Genomic DNA, 16769 nt, shown 5'->3' with positions numbered 1-16769 from the left:
TTTACGGGGCCCCACCCAAGGTGACAGAAAAGCCACTCTGGTGTGATATGATGGGAGCCAAGAAAGCATCACAAAAGCTGAATCTCCATAAAGAACGTTTTCCTGCCACTGATCCATCAGGAGTCATCATGCTCTCTGGACCTTCAGCTTTCCTTATCTTTAAAAGTTGGGACTTGGCTCAGATGAGCTCTAAAGCTGCTTCTAAGGTGACATTCTTTGAGGCCTGGTCATCTGTGCCATGTATAGTTTGAGTTATATGGACTGGGCCTTCATGCCCAGCCAGATCCTTAATGGAGGGAATTCATGCAGCTTATGCCAACTTTGATACACCAATTTGTCCCCGAAGCATCAAAGAATGGAAAAAATGTCTTAATTAGGTCTTTTTTCTAAAAAAAAAAAAAAAGTTACTTATTTTTAATTGGAGAATAGTTTCTTTACAATATTGTATTGGTTTCTGCCATACATCAGCATGAATCAGCCATAGGTATATGTTTATCTTAAATAGGTCTTGCTCTTCCCTTGGGTGTCAATCTTTCCCTTCCTGAACCTGGGAACAGGTCTCCAAAAGTCTACTTTAAAATGTCACCTGAGCCTTCACATTTTCTTCCTACTGCCCTTTTGTGTCATCACTAGAGGGAAAAAGAGAAGGGCTAAACAGTGAAGCTGAATTAGGGAGGATCCTTGGTTTCCCAATACCACCTCCTCCCATAGCAAAAAAGGCTTTGGGGGAACAGGAAATGAACTTGTTTGGGAAAGTGGCCTTGCTCCAGAGAGGCTGGTCTCTGCTCCCTTTTGAATGCATGGTGATGCTCTGGTGGTATTAGCCTTCCAAAGACAGTCTGCCCTTCATCCCTCCTGTTCATCCTCACCAGGCTATCCACCCTAGCAAGGGCACGCCAGACCAGATCAAGGAGGGTGCCTCTTGAAGGTCAAACTGTACAGATAAGGTAAACTAGTTCACTTTACTGCTGGGCTTCCCTGGTGGCTCAGATAGTAAAAAATCTGTCTGCAATGAGGGAGACCTGGGTTCGATTCCTGGGTAGGAAAGATCCCCTGAAGAAGGGATTGGCAACCACTCTAGTGTTCTTGCCTGAAGAATCCCATGGACAGAGGAGCCTGGTGGGCTACAGTCCACAGGGTCACAAAGAGTCATCTAACAAGCAAGCAGAGGCCCAGAGTGGCTGTTATCCAACAGCAGAGATTGACTCTTTCAACTAGACTGCCTCTAGATTCTCATAGCCCAGAGTTCTCACTCCTTTCATTCACCAGGGGCGGGGAAGACACCCTTTCTGAGCCTCCCCAGCCAAGGCAGCCTATAACCCAGGAACCCAAAGGGAAGGCAGCGGTCTAGAGCCTGGAACCCTGCTGAGGTGAGCAGGGGTTGCCATGGGTGAGAGAGAAACATTGACCCAAAGGATTAAAGAAGGGAATTTTTGAAAGTGTCCACACCACCAATTTCTGGTCTTTGAAGTTGCAAAGGAATTTCTGCTACTGCCACCTCTGAACGAGGTTAAAAGAAATGTCACAGAATCAGCTTAGTGAGTTGCTTCAATAGAAACTTCATCCAAGGCCGATAATAAATAGGAGTTACATAATTCAGTAGGTCAGGGCACTAACTAAGCCCTTTATAGGCCATCAATCCACATTTATTTCCTGGATTTTATAACCACTGCTGAAAAGGGAAAAGGGGGAGGGGGTAAGGATTAGAGGGAGAGAATCTGTGACTGGAATAAATCTCCAAGCGCACCCTCCAGTCTCCTCTCCTGCAGATGAGGCAGGTGAGGGCCCCAAGGAGAGAGATAAGGCCTGCCAGCCCTGGGGCAGGGAAGGCACAGGAATTCACAGGGAATGCCTCCCCCTTTGCCTTCAAGTAAGTGCTGTAAACCAGTCAAAACACACACACACAGGTGAAATGGGAACAGGGGCACAGACACAGACCCAGGGAATAGGGATTTTTTGCCACTCATACCTGGAGAGTTCAATGCCTGAGAGGGGTCAGGGCTGCTCCAGGGCCCTCAGGTGGCTATGACGGGTGGAGAGTCCCCCTACACAGTTTTCTGTCGCTCACCACCATTACTCCGGGGTCAGAGAGAGACAGCTCCTATGATCCACATGATACTCAGGGCTTGTCCATCCTTGCCCAGGCACCTGTGCAAAGCTACAGGCCAGATCCCACTATCTGGGAGCACGCAGTATAAAAGCCAGTTGAGGTAGGGGAAAGCTTGGTTTGGGAGGGGAGGATGTCAGAAAGTTTGTGGCATCAAAAAGTGACAGGAAAGCTGGGAGTTGGAACAGCCAGATCGTTGAGGGTCCTTGGAAGGAACTTTTGGCAAGCAGTCTGGGCCCAGAACTTTCATGATGGGGTCACTCCTAGGACAGAAAGCCCATAAATGTTCCCTAGAGGGAATTCCCTGGCAGTCCAGTGGTTAGGATTCCATGCTTTCATTGTCTTGGACCCCAGGTTCAATCCCTGGTCAGGGAACTAAAGACCCCACAAGCCACACTGCATGGCTAAAAAACAAAACAAAACAAAAAACAAAAAATATTTCCCCAGAAGAGGGATCCCGGTGGCGGGAGGCAGCTCCAACCTGGAGATTCAGAACAGATCCTTTTATTAGGCCCTTTTAATGGTACTCAATGAGTCTCAAGTCCTTGGGTCTCCTCTTTCCCCACCTCTTGGTGCCTTGCCCTTCTCCCATGGCAGGTGCTTGCTTTTTGAGAATATCTGTGTGTCTGGGTTTGTCCTGGAGTCTGGGTTTCCAGACTCAGAAACCCCACCCCTGTCTTGTCTCACGCCCTCAGTGAGGTTTGGAAAGTGGCAGTGTCCCCATTGAACAGGTGCCTTAAACTGAGATGCAGAGAGAGGGTATGATTTTAATCCCCCAGATCCCCAGACCACACAAATGAGCAATGTTAGAAAGGTTCTCAGGGTCCCATCTTTATCAGCCGGCCTGACCCTTCCTATCTTCTGTCAGGGTCAGAGTCCAATAATCTATTATATTAACACTTGCTGGGTAGACCAGCAGAGCAGAGCTCAGAGGCCAGGGGATGGGGATTCTGATCTGGGTTCACCAGTCCCATCCCAGAGGAGAAGGTAGTCACTTATTTGGGACTGATTTTTGTAGAGAAGACACTTGACCCCATGGCTGCTGAGGCTGAAGGAGAGCCTGGTGCCAACTGAGGTGAGTGGCAGGGAGGGCTTGCTCAATCCTTGGCGTGGCTTCACACCAGCCTTTGTGCAGGGATTCTTCTAAACATGTCTTCCTCCTGGGCCATCTACTAGGTCTGAGGACAGCTTGGAGGAGGTGGGGTTTTCTTTGGGGATTTTTTGCCTCCTATCCTCTCCCCTCTCTTTGTCTCATGGTCTCAAGTAAAAGGGGTAGGTCGGTGGGTCATAGGGAGACCTCATGAGCCCACGAGTGGAATGGCGAGTGCCCATTTCCCACAGAACTCACCTGCTGAGACAGTAGGCTTCTGCCAGAGCCTGCGTTTTCCTTGTTGAAAGGGTTTGCAAGTGAGCACCAGACTCCAGAAAGATCTCATGTGAGGGGCAGAATATGTGCCCACTCTACCTCCGCCCACCAGCAAGTATATCCCAGGCCAAGAAAAGGCCTCAGCAAAGAAAGCTTCCTTGCAAACATGCATGAACTAGGCCCAGTCCTGGGTTCTTCAAATGCATTGCTTCCCTCAATATTTAGGGCAGCTCTGAGGCAAGGGTTCCCCTCTTTGGACAAAGGCTCTTTGTCCAGGGTTTCTGTCAACCTGGGCACTGTTGACTTTAGGTTGAATAATTCTCTGTCGTGTGGTCTGTTCTGTGCCTTGTGGGATATTTAGTAGCAATTCTTGGCCTCTACCCACTAAATGCCAAGAGAACATGCACACGCCCCTCCCCAGTTATAACAACCGAAGCTGTCTCTGGGCATTGTCCTGGGAACAAAGCTATCCCTGTTCCAGAGCCACTGTCTTAGTAAGTGTCCAGGGGCCCTAAGATAGGCCTACATTTGAACTTGGATCATCTGCCTTTGTTACTGCTGTGTCTTTGTGCAGAAAAGTCCCTTTTAAAACTTCCCAGAACAAGGCTCTCACCTTTAATTTCAATGAGGTTGTGGACTTCAGGTGCTCATTTGTGCCTTAATGGGAAGCCAGCTAAATTAGCCTGCCCTCCTCCCTCTGACCCCCAAACCGAGGCCCCTGGGGACTGGAGGTGGGGTGAGTTGGGAGAAGGATGTGAGGGCTGGGTTGCAAGAGGAAGAGCCTGCCCTCCTTGGACCTCTGCTGTGTGCCAAGCAGCCTCAGGGAGGCAGCTGTGCCAGGCCAACCTGGCCAGCCTTATTCAGCCCCTGGACGTGACCTGTAGTTGTCTCATCCCAGAGAATATTTGCTGTGGCTGCGTGACCTCAACACTTACCAGGAAGACCTGCCCCTAAAGAAGGTGAGCTCAGAAGGCGTGGCCTTTGGTTCTGGGTTTAAAACATGGTGATGGGTGCAATGGAAGAACTTCAAGACTCCAGGAGCTTCTACTCACCCTGCACTGTAGCAAGCTGTGAAAACACCTGGAACTCAATTCCAGCCTCTGACCTCAGTTTATTGTTTACCCTGGAGAAGTTGGACTGGATGGATGATCTCTAATAATTCACATGCATTGAGCATGCCCTATGTGACAGATTCTTTATGTACATTCTGTCATTTAATTTCTGCAATGCTCTATGAGGTGGAAACTAATTATTATCCTCATTTTACAACTGAGGAAGCTGAGCTCAGAGAAGATAAGTAACTTGCTCAAGGTCACACAGCGAGTAAGTGGAGGGCCAGTCATGTACCCAAGTCTGACCCAGAGGCATGTGGAGGATGGTGGTTGCCAGGTAAGAGGCCCACTAACTGGGGGAGAGGGTTGTTAGAGTGACCTGCAGAGCAAGGAGGGGCAGGACCAGGTAGCCAGCCCAGTGTGGGGAGCAGTGGAAGATGACTTGGAGGTTTGAGGTTCAGAGCCTGAAGGACTGGGAGGGTGATGATGCTTTTAATAGAAACAGGGAAGTCAGGAGGAGGAACAGGTACAGGGCTAGCAGATGAGTGCATTCTTAGACATGTTGGAGCTGATTTGCCAACAGTAGGACCTTTTAGGCCAAGATCCAGCCACAGTTCAATCAGGAAAAATCAGCACATCCAAAAATACTTCCAAATGCCAACAGCCCTCTTGCCAAAATCCCTAAACTTTGCACACCCTGGAGCTCCCCAGCCACCGCTCTGGGCTGAGCTCAGCGTTGGGTCTGCAGTAGCACAAGTCCCACACTGACCACTGGGGGTCACCACTGGTGCACAGACCACAGTGCAGTTGCCCAAGCTTGCCTGCTGTAGGGGCAAACTTGGGGGGCAGACAGCGGGTTTTAGGGAGCCAGCCCCCTGGTAGGGAGGGCAGAGTTTTCTTCCTCCTTTTTAGGCGTGGGAAGGAGAGGGGCTCACAAGACACTGAGCTGCTGCTTCTCCCCAATTCCCCAGGCATTGGCGATGCCATGTCACAGAAATTTCTGATTAACCTCCAACCAGATACAGTTAATCTTAGAACCGGGAAGAGGGAGAGGCAGTGGACCCCCTTCTCTGCATGCACACCGGGCTCTTGGAGCCTGGCCCGGAAGACGCCATGTCCACAGCGCCAGCGCGGCAGAGCCCAGGGAACAGGATCCCAGCTGATCCAAAGTGCCTGTCTCCCCTGACATTTGCGTCAGCAGCTCTGCCCTTTGACTTTTAATTCCTGGGAGTGAAGGGTGGAGGCAACCTTGGCGATCAGGACTAATTATACGCAATTCGATTGAACCAGTAGTTTATTGGGGTTTGGCCTGGTTGCCTGCTCTCTTCTTTGCCTCCAACCCCCAGGTTTATGGCCTTGGTTTCCTTCAGAAGCTGGGAAGAAAGGAAGGCAAGAGTGCTTCCACCTGGGAGGCACTCTGTCTCCTGAATCTCCTGATCTCAGCGCAACTTGTGGGAAGTGACGCCTATAAAAACACTGAGAGACCCCCAGATGGAGGCGGTGTGCCCATGCTCACGCCCAGCCCAGGCCCTGCACCCCCTTAGCCCGCCTCCAGCTGTAATCAGGACTTGTTAAGACATGTTCCAGGGCCATGGCCAGGCCAGGAGGCACTGCCTCCCAGCTGCTCTGGGGTTCGGGGCCCAGAAGAGGTGGGGGTAGGGTAGGCATTTTGAAGCTGACATGGTTCCTCAAGCCCCAAGCCCCCTCTGGTGTCCTGTGTCCCTCTATATTTGGCCTTGGCATTACCAGTGTGCCCTCTCTGAGGGGCAGGCAGCCAGCCTAACCCATGACGTCTCCTCCAGGGCCTGGGCTATTTTGGAACCAGCCTTGAGAGGGCTGGGGAAGGCAGGGGTGAGGTTTAAGGGGATATTTGCACCTGTCTCTGGATCACAGAAGAGGCTGAGGGTGTGCGGCATAGAGAATTGGCCTGGACACCTTTCTCAGAATTGCCTGTACAGTTAATCAAATACTCCTTTTGCTCAGGTTTCCCGGGGATGCCTAGGCTGTGGGGCTGAATCGGGGCAGGAACCCCACCCATTCCCTTTTCCCCCTGAGTTTTTCCAGCTGTTCAGATGTTATCCCTCAATTAAAAAACAACTTCTGTGCCTGGTCCCACCAAGAACTAAGAGCGAGCTCAGTGGTTCCCGGTCTTCAGATTTCTCAGGTCAGTAATATTTCCAAAACAACAATTTAGGATCTGACATGGTCACCAGTTTTTCATTTTGCTGAGTTAAGGACATTAAAAGGAAATGTCAAAGGGAAAGTCCTTTAAGACACACACATACACACAGGAAAATACACAACTCAGGTAAGAGGACAGTCCTTCAGATTGATGAAAAGCTTTATGAAAACCTCATTATATTGTCCTTATTTTTCTCGTTTTGCCACAGGCAGATGAGAACCCGGCAACAGCTGGCATCGGGCTCATGTTCCAGGAACTTCTCTCTTCCACTCCTCTGCTGGGCCCAATGCCAAGGGCAGCAGGGACCCCTCCCAGCACCTCTCTCCAGCACTTTCCTGCAGCCCTTTTGCTTCTTTACATCTACCCCCTACCCCAGCCCAGCCCCCAATATTTGCAGGAGGGGAGGATGGGGAACAGTCTTCACTCAGCTCCAGGTGAAGAGAACAGATTGCCTGGTCTCACTGTGGGGAATGATGGAGGCTTGCCTCTAGAGAAAACGGGTGATCACCATGCTCCTCTGCAAAGAGCTGCTGCTGTGGAAGCAGGTCTGAAGGAGGACCAGGAAGCCTGGGTGGCTGCCAGTTCCTGGTCATGAGATCTGAGACTAGTCCCGGAACCCCCCTCATGCTCTTCAGCTCCCAGTTTCATAAAATGGGTATGTTAACTCCTCATCACAGGGCAGGTGTAAGGATTAAATGAGAACGTTTGTGAAAGTATTTTGTGAACTATAAAACTTAGGCAGGGGTAGTTATTATTATTATTATGAGAAACTAGTAAATGGCTGAAGAAACAACACGAAAAGGTGATCTCAGCCCCTGAGTATAAAGACGGTACTCACATGCACCACTGGGTCTGTGATCTTGAGGCCCCTCTAATCCCACAAAGGAGCAGTGAAGGCCTGATCCCTGTGAGTCAAGGCAGCCTGGACTGGACCAAAGCATTGTGCTCAGAATAGGGCCCAGCCTCGGGATTGTGCTTAGAGTAAGGCTTCTGATAATTTGTGGTGGCCGCATTGCATGGTCAGGGATGTCTACTGATGTGAGAGCTGGACCATAAGAAGGCTGAGAACCGAAGAATTGGTGCTTTCAAATTGTGGTGCTAGCAAAGACTCTAGAGAGTCCCTTGGACTGCAAGGAGATCAAACCAGTCAATCCTAAAGGAAATCAGCCCTGAATATTCATTAGAAGGACTGATGCTGAAGCTCTAATACTTTGGCTACTCACTAGGAAAGACCCTGATGCTAGGAAAGATTGAGGAGGGCAGGAGGAGAAAGGGTCAACAGAGGATGAGATGGCTGGATGGCATCACTGACTCAATGGACATGAGTTTGAGCAAACTCCAGGAGATAGTGAAAGACAGGGAGGCCTGGCATGCAGCAGTCCTTGGAATCACAAGGAGTGGACACAACTTACTGAACAACAGCAACAGTTGCGCCCCAGGTCTCAGGATTCACCTAAACTTCAAGATCTTCACAGAGGAGCCACCATCCCATTGTCATAGGGGATGGAGTAGGAGACTCATCAACTCACATTTCTGGGCCAGTTCTACCACTTACTCTGGCTGCATAGTTTCAAACAAACACTTCCATTCCTTTGCCTCCCTGAACCTCAGTTCGCTCATCTGCAAAACAGGAATGGGCCCTTACCTCATAGGGTTGCTTTGAACTTATGGGATGGCTTGGGAAAGCCCCTGGAGGGTGCTTGGTGCTCCAGAGCACTCCTCCTCACCTTCCTAGGAGACCCTGGCATAACCATGGCCCCCACAAAAGGAACCAAGGTGTTCCCAAGAAGCGTGAGCCTGGGGTTGGGCTGCTGCTCCCACTCAGAGTGGGTCTCTGGGCCTTGCTCCAAATAGGGGCCAATGGGGCAGGACTCGTCACTCCAGCCAGGCCCAGCTCCCTACCCCCTCCCCAGCAGCCAGTTGTCATGAAGTCATTGCCACTTTCCCCAGCCTGCATCCCCACCCCTGCCTCTGTGCTGACATCTCATTTGGCAAAGAGGTTGGAAAAGCCGCTGACTCTTCCAGACCTTGAGTTCATTGACTGGTCAGGGCCCATCGGCCACAGGCTGACCATGTGGGCAGAGGGGGTTTGCAGAGTGAGGGAGCACCCTCCTGGCTTTCATCCTATGCCTTGAGCTAAGCCCAGCCAAGACCCTTCTCCAGCACACATCAGCCTCCATATCTGGACCTACACATGACCCCACACACTCCACACTTGGCACACACACTATCTCCTCTCCACCCCCATGTGAACAGCCCTACACACACGCCAGGACATACACATCCTTCTGTGCACATGTTTTATACAGCCACCGGCCCACCAGCTTCACTCCTGGTGCTCCCACACGCTCCCTGCACGCTCACACAGGCAATGTGTAGATGGCACTTCCATACACATGGCCTGCATGTCTGGCCAGCACTGGCTGCCCATGGCCACTCAGCCTTGCCCGACTCCGCCAGCCTCTACTCTGGGTTTCGTGGGACAAGGGGACACTCTTAGGCTGAGCCCAACTCAGAGTGAAGGATCTCTGAGTCCCTAGAACAGGAACCCAGGTAGCCAGACCCCTTCATTTTCACTTGTGAAAATTGTGATCCAGAAAGGGCAAGGAGAGAGTGAAGTCACACAGCCAAATTTCTTCCAGGAGCTTCCATGTGTGTGTGCGCATAGCAGCAAAGGAAGGAGGCATCCAAAACCTGCTTGGGATGTTATACTCACCTGGCCTTGGTTACCTGCAACAAGGGGATCCCATCACCAGTGCTGCCTCCTTCCCATTGACTTTGAAGAGGGCACTCCTGTGGTCAGATCCAAGCCCGCACAAGGGAGCCCTACAATACAGGAGAGTCCTATATTGTAAATAAAACTACCACCCAGAAGAGACCAACATTTTCAACCTTGGAAGCAAGGGAACAGGCGTCGTTGAGCCTTTCTCCCACCTTCCACTCAATTCATGCCTGGCTGGGTCTACCTAAGGGAGCCTGGGGCTCCTAACTCAGGGCCAACATCCTGCTTCCTGCAGCCCCGAGGTGAGGCCTGGGCACAGAGAAGGCATTTGTTCACAGTGCAAGGTGAGGAGATACTAATCACTGGATCGCTGGGTTCCAGCTGGAGGTCAGGAGGTAAGGTGACCCGTGGTTATAAATAACCTCACTGGCCAGCTGCAGAGGACTGGGCTGGACCCGCACCTCTCCCCAGCCTGCCACAGGGCTATGATTGATTACTGTCCTCCCCATCCCGGCTGTGGTGACCTGAGCCCCTAGAGCCCTGGTGCAGTGGCCTCTGGGGGATAAGGACAAGGTCACTGAGGCCCCTAGGCTTCCCTTGACCTTGAGTGAAGGCCAAGCAGGTGTCCTGCTCCTTGTCCTCTACTGGAAGTTGGGACGGAGGTACTGAAGTGTGACAGACCCACCTGCTAGGCTGCCCTCTACAGGAATGGGAAGGTGCCAAGAGGCTGCTAGGCAGGACTCAGGGACCTAGTGGCCTGTGCTGCTGAGCTCTGCCCTCCCACATCAAGCCTGCCTCCTCTCCACAGCCCTCAGTCCCGCCCTGCTTCATAGCTGGTGGCTGAAGGCCCAGAGTAACCCAGCCAGGGGGGCACATCCTTGTAGCCCCCCAGACTCCTGCTTCTAGATCCTAAATTGTGATGGTGAGATTTACTCTGGGAATTGACCCCAGAGCTCTGGGCATTCTCTAGGCTTGATGGAAACAGAATCTCCAAGCCTAGGTGTTACATGTCTCTAAGACTGGGGAAGAACTCTGGAACTCATGAGGGACCCCAGACACTTGTACTCTACCTCCCTTTGGACAGAAAGGAGAGAAGGATTTAACTCACTCCAGAATGCATGCCTTTCCCCCCGACCCCTTAACATTTTTATTGGAGTTAAACATACACACAGAAGAGTGTAAAATTCAAAAGTGTACAACTGGATAAATTTGCACAAGCTGAGCATGCCTATGGAACCAGCACTCAGGTCAAAAAATAGCCTCTCACCAGAAGCCCCTTCTGGACAACTTCACTTACTACCCCCAGTTAGACTAACCCCTAGCTCTGCTTCTAAACTGTACACACTGTCTGTAAATGGATCCATATAGCATGTGCTCTTTTGTGTCTAGTTTCTTTTGCCTGATATTATATTTTATTTAAGTCTATTTAAGTCCTTGTGGGTGGTATGATGACACCACTGACTGACTCTATCACATGTTTTCACCCATTCTATGGTTGGTGAACATTTAGTTAGGTTCCAGCTTCTGGCTGCCATGAACACTCTAGTCTTGATCTATTGTGACTACAGGGTCGCATCTCTTGTTGGTCGTGTATTCATAGCAGAGATTGCAGGTGAAGGGATGTGTGTCTCCTCAGCTTTGGAAGACACAGAAAGTGTTACTTTTTATTTAACATTTTAATAATGATTTTTCAAGGTTAGTCTTTGGTTTTCGTTTTAAACATTGATGGATATACCTTATATTTTAAAATTGGAAAATACAGAAATGTAGAAAAGGAAATATTATTCAGAGCTACTACTTAGAGTCAACCATTCAACCAATAGGGTATGTTCCCTAAGAACCTCTTCTCTGTCAGACCCTAGAGCAGAGAGACCTAGGTCTTCTCCATGGAGCCTAGGGTCAGGGACCAGCTCAGCAGGAGTGCTGCCAGGGGATAGACCAGGGGCCTCAGTATGCTCGCTGGTCTCCTCTTTCCATGGTCTTCCCCCTCCACAACCATCCTTCACCTATCACGGCCACTCTTGGTTACCATCCAAACAGACCAGCCAGCTTGCTATACAAACAGGACTCCAGATGGAACCCTGAGAACTCATAGTGGGAAGTCAGGATGGCAGTTACACAATTAATTGTAGTCATGCAAGAAGAGAAGAAGAGGGCTGTGGAGAGAAGCTGGGGATGTGAGGGCATCATGGTGCTGACTCACCCAGGATCTCAAAGAAAGGAGAGCCTTGGGGGACCCTGGAGAGGAAGTGGGGCCAGAGGAGACACATCCAGACTTTGGACTTTATCCTGAGGGCCACAGAAAGAACTTAAACAGGGGCAGGGAGCAGGCCTGATGTGCTTGTTAGCAACCACTCTGGATTCCTGTGGAAGTTTTGAGGCTTTGAGCTGATGAGCAAGCAGACAGTTGAGCCAGACAAGAAGGGGACTGAGATGTTTCAGAGGTGACCTGAAGGATCTGAGGCCTGGCTGGCTCAAAGGCTTGGGGGAGGAGGAGGTTTCAGCTTCAAGGTGGAATTTTACATTTGCAGGAAGATGTGACTGGCTTTTTTAAAGTTTTGATCAATTTCCCATCTTTAGCAGGTTCTACTTAGGTCTAAGAACTTCTGAGAGCCAAGCAGTTGAACCTGATGAGGAAGACGGCCTGAGCCAGCTCTAAGGGACTCTGAGGTGAGAGATCACTATTAGTTTATTTGACAAATATTACAAAGTACCTACTGGTCTGGGAGTTGTTCCAGATGCTGGGGATACATTGGTGGCAAAATAATTCTCATGGGAAAGTCTTAAAGTTAAATATATATATGAACCAGTAAAAAGTATTAAGAAAAGCTAAGCTGGATAAGGGGGTAGTGAGTGGCAGTGGTAGAGGGTCGTTGGGGAAGGCCTGTCTGAGGTGACATCCTAACTGAGACCTTAAGAGAATGAGGGGATATGGTGGAGGAAAGTGGTCGGCAGATGGAGGCCACTGCAAATGCAGAGGCCCGAGGCAGTCATAACCCGGTGTGTCGGAGGGCACTGAGGAGGCCAGTGTGAGTGGCCTAGAGGAAGGATGAGAGGAGGGAGGCAGGCTGAGCAGGACCGAGGGAAGGCCTTTCCATTCTCGGGTTTGTGAAGGGATGGCCTGACTTGTTTTAGAAGCATTGATCAGGCTGTTCTGAAGAGAACAGACAGTAGAAGCAAAAGTAGGAGGAAGTGACGGCCTGGGCCACGGGGGAGACGGTCAGTCAGGGAGGGGGAAGGGTGAATGGGCCCACAGCGTTTGCTGACGGGTAGGAGAGTGGGTGAGAGAAAGCGGAGAGGCAAGGAGGGCTCCTGGTGGTTGCCCACTCACCAAGCTGCAGAGTCTGGAGCGGGCTGCTGTGACCTCTCTCCTCTCCTTCTCCCCCCACCCCTCCCCTGTGTCTTGACCCTCCTCACCTCCTCTCTCCCCTTGTCTCCTATCCCCTCACCTCATCCTTCTTCTAGTGCCTTTTCTGCCCTCTCTCCTCCACCCCTCCTCTTTCAGGAGTCCAGTGACCTCCAGCCCACAGGTCAGAGATACTGCCCTGCAGAACACGTCCTTCATTCACTCAGCAGATCTGATGACCAGCTCGGGGCCCAGAGGCTGAGAGTTGAGGAAAAAGTAAATATGGCTCCCAAGTCCCACCCTGGGGGTCACCCCACAGACTAGCACGTCCAAAAGGTGAGCTCCTGCACTCCACCAAACCTGCGGCTCTTCCAGTCTTCCCACAACAGGGCTAGTTACATCAGCTTCCTTCCATATGATCAGGCTGCCAGCTCTCACCCAGAAAGTGCCATCAGCTCTGCCTCAGAATCTTAGCCCCTGAGCCTGCCTCCATTTCTTCCACCCAATCTAAGTCAAAGTCATTGCTCTTTGGATTCTTATAATGGTATCTGCTCATCCCCTTCATTCTATTCCTGATATAATGATTTTTTGTGGAGGGGCATAAATGTGTATTTTAAATTTTACAGTAAACAAACATACTTCTTAAGTGAAGATTTCCCTATATTTCCAAGTAAGGTAATGTTGAACATACCTTATAATGAATTTTACTACCTTATAATGAATTTGGCTTCATTTTTTGGTAAATACAGTTGTGAAAATTGAGTCAGACTCTTTCTTTTAAAAATTCCTCCCTTTAACACGCACCCCTTGCTCAAGACAAAATGGAACACTAAGGCATCAACATCCAGGAAGATAACCTGCCTTTGTTTCTTTCTTTTGAAGTTCTAATGTCAAGATAAGGTCTTAAAATAATCTGTTCACAAAAATAAGGCAGCTTTACACTGTAAAAATGTGAGCTATTTGTCAAAGGTTATGTTCTTCTGTCCTCATCTGCTGTGACCACCTGTCAGCATCTTCTTTAAAGATCATTTTTTTCTTCCTAGTGACACCTACACGCGGCTCATTGGCTGTCCAGGTCAGCTTACAGCCCAGATGTAAGCTTACATTGTCAAGCAAGAGCTCCATGGTGGTTTCACATGCCTGCACATGCTGAGCTAGCCCTAGTGTTTTCTGCACATCTCTGCAAATCTTGGAGGGGCAACACTGAAACTCATTACAGTTGTTTTTGTGTTTACCGCAGGCCTCATGGCACCCACCAGGTTGACTGCAGCACTTTTTCAAGGAAGGGATGCTGAGATTAACATGAACACCAAACAGTGGGAGGCAGAGGGGAGGGTTTAATATCCATAACATGGAAAAAGCTTAGATCCATCATTGCACTTATACTGGCAAAGACTGTCCCTGCCTCCCAGGAAGTCCAAGGTAGAATTCAGGTATGAGTCTATTATGTGAATACCCTTCAAGATGGCCTTCAGGGTGACCCTTCAGTCAGTGGTCTGGGCCTGCTCCTGGCACCTGAAAGTGGCAGTCAGGAGGAGGAGGAAGAGGACATGGACTGGGCTGTGCTGGGCCAACCCCCACGAGCCCTTGTGGGTTCCCTAGGCAGTCTCTCTGGCCGGCTCCGTGGTGGCCCACTCCATGCCCAGACACACACACACCTCCCCAACTCCACCTCCCTCCCCACTCTGGGCTGATGGCTGATTCCAGAACTGGGGCAGGAAGTACACAAGTTGAGTCTGGAGCATCTTGTACCAGAGAGTAAGGCAGTGCTAAAAAAAAAAAAAAAATTGATGGGGATATGTCAAAGGGCCACAAGAGTCAGTAAGAGAGCTCCCAATTTTAGCAACAAAATAAAATATTATTGGATTATAACCCAAATGTAAAATAAATATCTGTGAGTCCATTATAAATGTGTTGAGTAAATCAATAAATGGGGGGAAAGAAATCAATCTCTCATGCAGGAGAATTACAAATAATTTATGTTGAAACTTCACCTTAAATGGGGGAAGGGGAGCATCACTTTCACCCAAATGTGGGCAGCACACACTCCAAGAAGGGAAGTGAGAGTAGCTTTCCAGTAGAGAAACCTAACAAATACTGCCTCAGCCAGGTGATCAAGATCAACATCAAGAGCCATAAATCATGCTAATAAAATGTACCCTTGAGATGATCTGTGATGAAAATGGCACTTGACCTCTGTGATCTTGCTTCTGAAAACCCATAGCTCCAGTCTGATCATGAGAAAATATTAGGCAAATTCCAACACAATATACCTGACGAGGACTCCTGGTTTTATAAAGGTCATCAAAAACAAATAAAATCTAAGAAATTGTCACAGCCAAGAGAAGCCTAAGGAGACAAGTATAAATGTGGCATCCTGGATGGGATCCTGGAGCAGAAAATGAAAATTAGGTAAACTAAGGAAATCTGAATAAACAACAGACTTTAGTTAATAATAATATTGGTTCATCAGTCAAGTGTTACAAATGCACCATTCTAATCTAAGACATCAAATCTAACTACAAGGGTGTGGTCACTCACCTAGAGCCAGACATCCTGGAGCGCAAAGTCAAGCGGGCCTTAGGAGGCAGCACTACAAACAAAGCTAGTGGAGGTGATGGAATTCCAGCTGGGCTATTTCAAATCCTAAAAAATGATGCTGTTAAAGTGCTGCACTCAACATGCCAACAAATTTGAAAAACTCAGCAGTGGCCGCAGGACTGAAAAAGTCAGTTTTCATTCCAATCCCAAAGAAAGGCAATGCCAAAGAATGTTCAAACTACCACACAACTGTACTCATCTCACATGCTAGCAGAGTAATGCTCAAAATTCTCCAAGGTAGGCTTCAACAGTACATGAACTGAGAACTTCCAGATGTTCAAACTAGATTTAGAAAAGGCAGAGGAAACAGAGATCAAATTGCCAACATCCATTGGATCATCAAAAAAGCAAGAGAATTCTAGAAAAACATCTACTTCTACTTCATTGACTATGCTAAAGCCTTTGATTGTGTGTGTGGATCACAACAATCTGTGCAAAGTTCTTAAAGAGACGGGAATACCAGGCTACCTTACCTGCCACCTGAGAAATCTGTATGCAGGTCAAGAAGCAACAGTTAAAACTGGATATGGAAGAACAGATCGGTTCCAAATTGGGAAAGCAGTACATCAAGGCTGTATATTGTCACCTTATTTATTTAACTTATATGCAGAATACATCATGAGAAACGCTGGGCTGGATGAGGCACAAGCTGGAATCAAGATTGCTGGGAGAAACATCAATAACCTCAGATATGCAGAGGACACCATCCTTATGGCAGAAAGTGAAGAGGAACTAAAGAGCCTCTTGATGAAAGTGAAAGAGGAGAGTGAAAAAGCTGGCTGAAAACTCAACATTCAAAAAGCTAAGATTATGGCATCTGGTCCCATCACTTCATGGCAAATAGATGGGGAAACAATGGAAACAGTGACAGACTTTCTTTTCTTGGGCTTTAAAATCACTGCAGATGGTGACTGCAGCCATGAAATTAAAAGATGCTTAATTGGAAGAAATTTGTCCTTGGAAGAAAAGCTATGAACAACCTAGACAGAATGTTAAAAAGCAGAGACATTACTTTGCTGACAAAGGTCCATCTAGTCAAAGCTATGGTTTTTCCAGTAGTCATGTACAGATGTAAGAGTTGGACTATAAAGAAATCTGAGTGCCAAAGAACTGATGCTTTTGAATTGTGGTGTTGGAGAAGACTCTTGAGAGTCCCTTAGACTGCAAAAAGATCAACCAGTCCATCCTAAAGGGAAATAGTCCTGAATATTCTTTGGAAGGAGTGATGCTGAAGCTGAAGCTCCAATACTTTGGCCACCTGATGTGAAGAACTGACTCATTGGAAAAGACCCTGATGTTGGGAAAGGCAGAAGGAGAGAGAGACAACAGAAGATGAGATGGTTGGATGGTATCACCAACTCGATGGAAATGAATTTGAGCAAGCTCTGGGAGT

At 48.9% G+C, this 16769-nt stretch overlaps 1 long non-coding RNA gene and 1 pseudogene across 1 annotated transcript; both read right to left on the bottom strand.

The window, feature by feature from the left end:
* Nucleotides 1–195: 195 nt before the first annotated feature.
* On the bottom strand, nucleotides 196–9757 carry LOC122443594. The gene is made up of 3 exons (XR_006270069.1): nucleotides 9642–9757; nucleotides 9424–9533; nucleotides 196–386 (listed from the first exon to the last, which is right to left on the bottom strand). It is a non-coding gene; the product is annotated as an uncharacterized LOC122443594 (long non-coding RNA).
* Nucleotides 9758–13793: 4036 nt separating this feature from the next.
* On the bottom strand, nucleotides 13794–14520 carry LOC122449072 (annotated as a pseudogene).
* Between the last annotated feature and the right edge of the window lie 2249 nt (nucleotides 14521–16769).

Source organism: Cervus canadensis, chromosome 1 (genome assembly GCF_019320065.1).
Source record: "Cervus canadensis isolate Bull #8, Minnesota chromosome 1, ASM1932006v1, whole genome shotgun sequence".
Lineage (NCBI taxonomy): Eukaryota > Metazoa > Chordata > Mammalia > Artiodactyla > Cervidae > Cervus > Cervus canadensis.
Note: the sequence above shows the minus strand (reverse complement) of the source record. Positions and strands in the feature narration are given on the sequence as shown.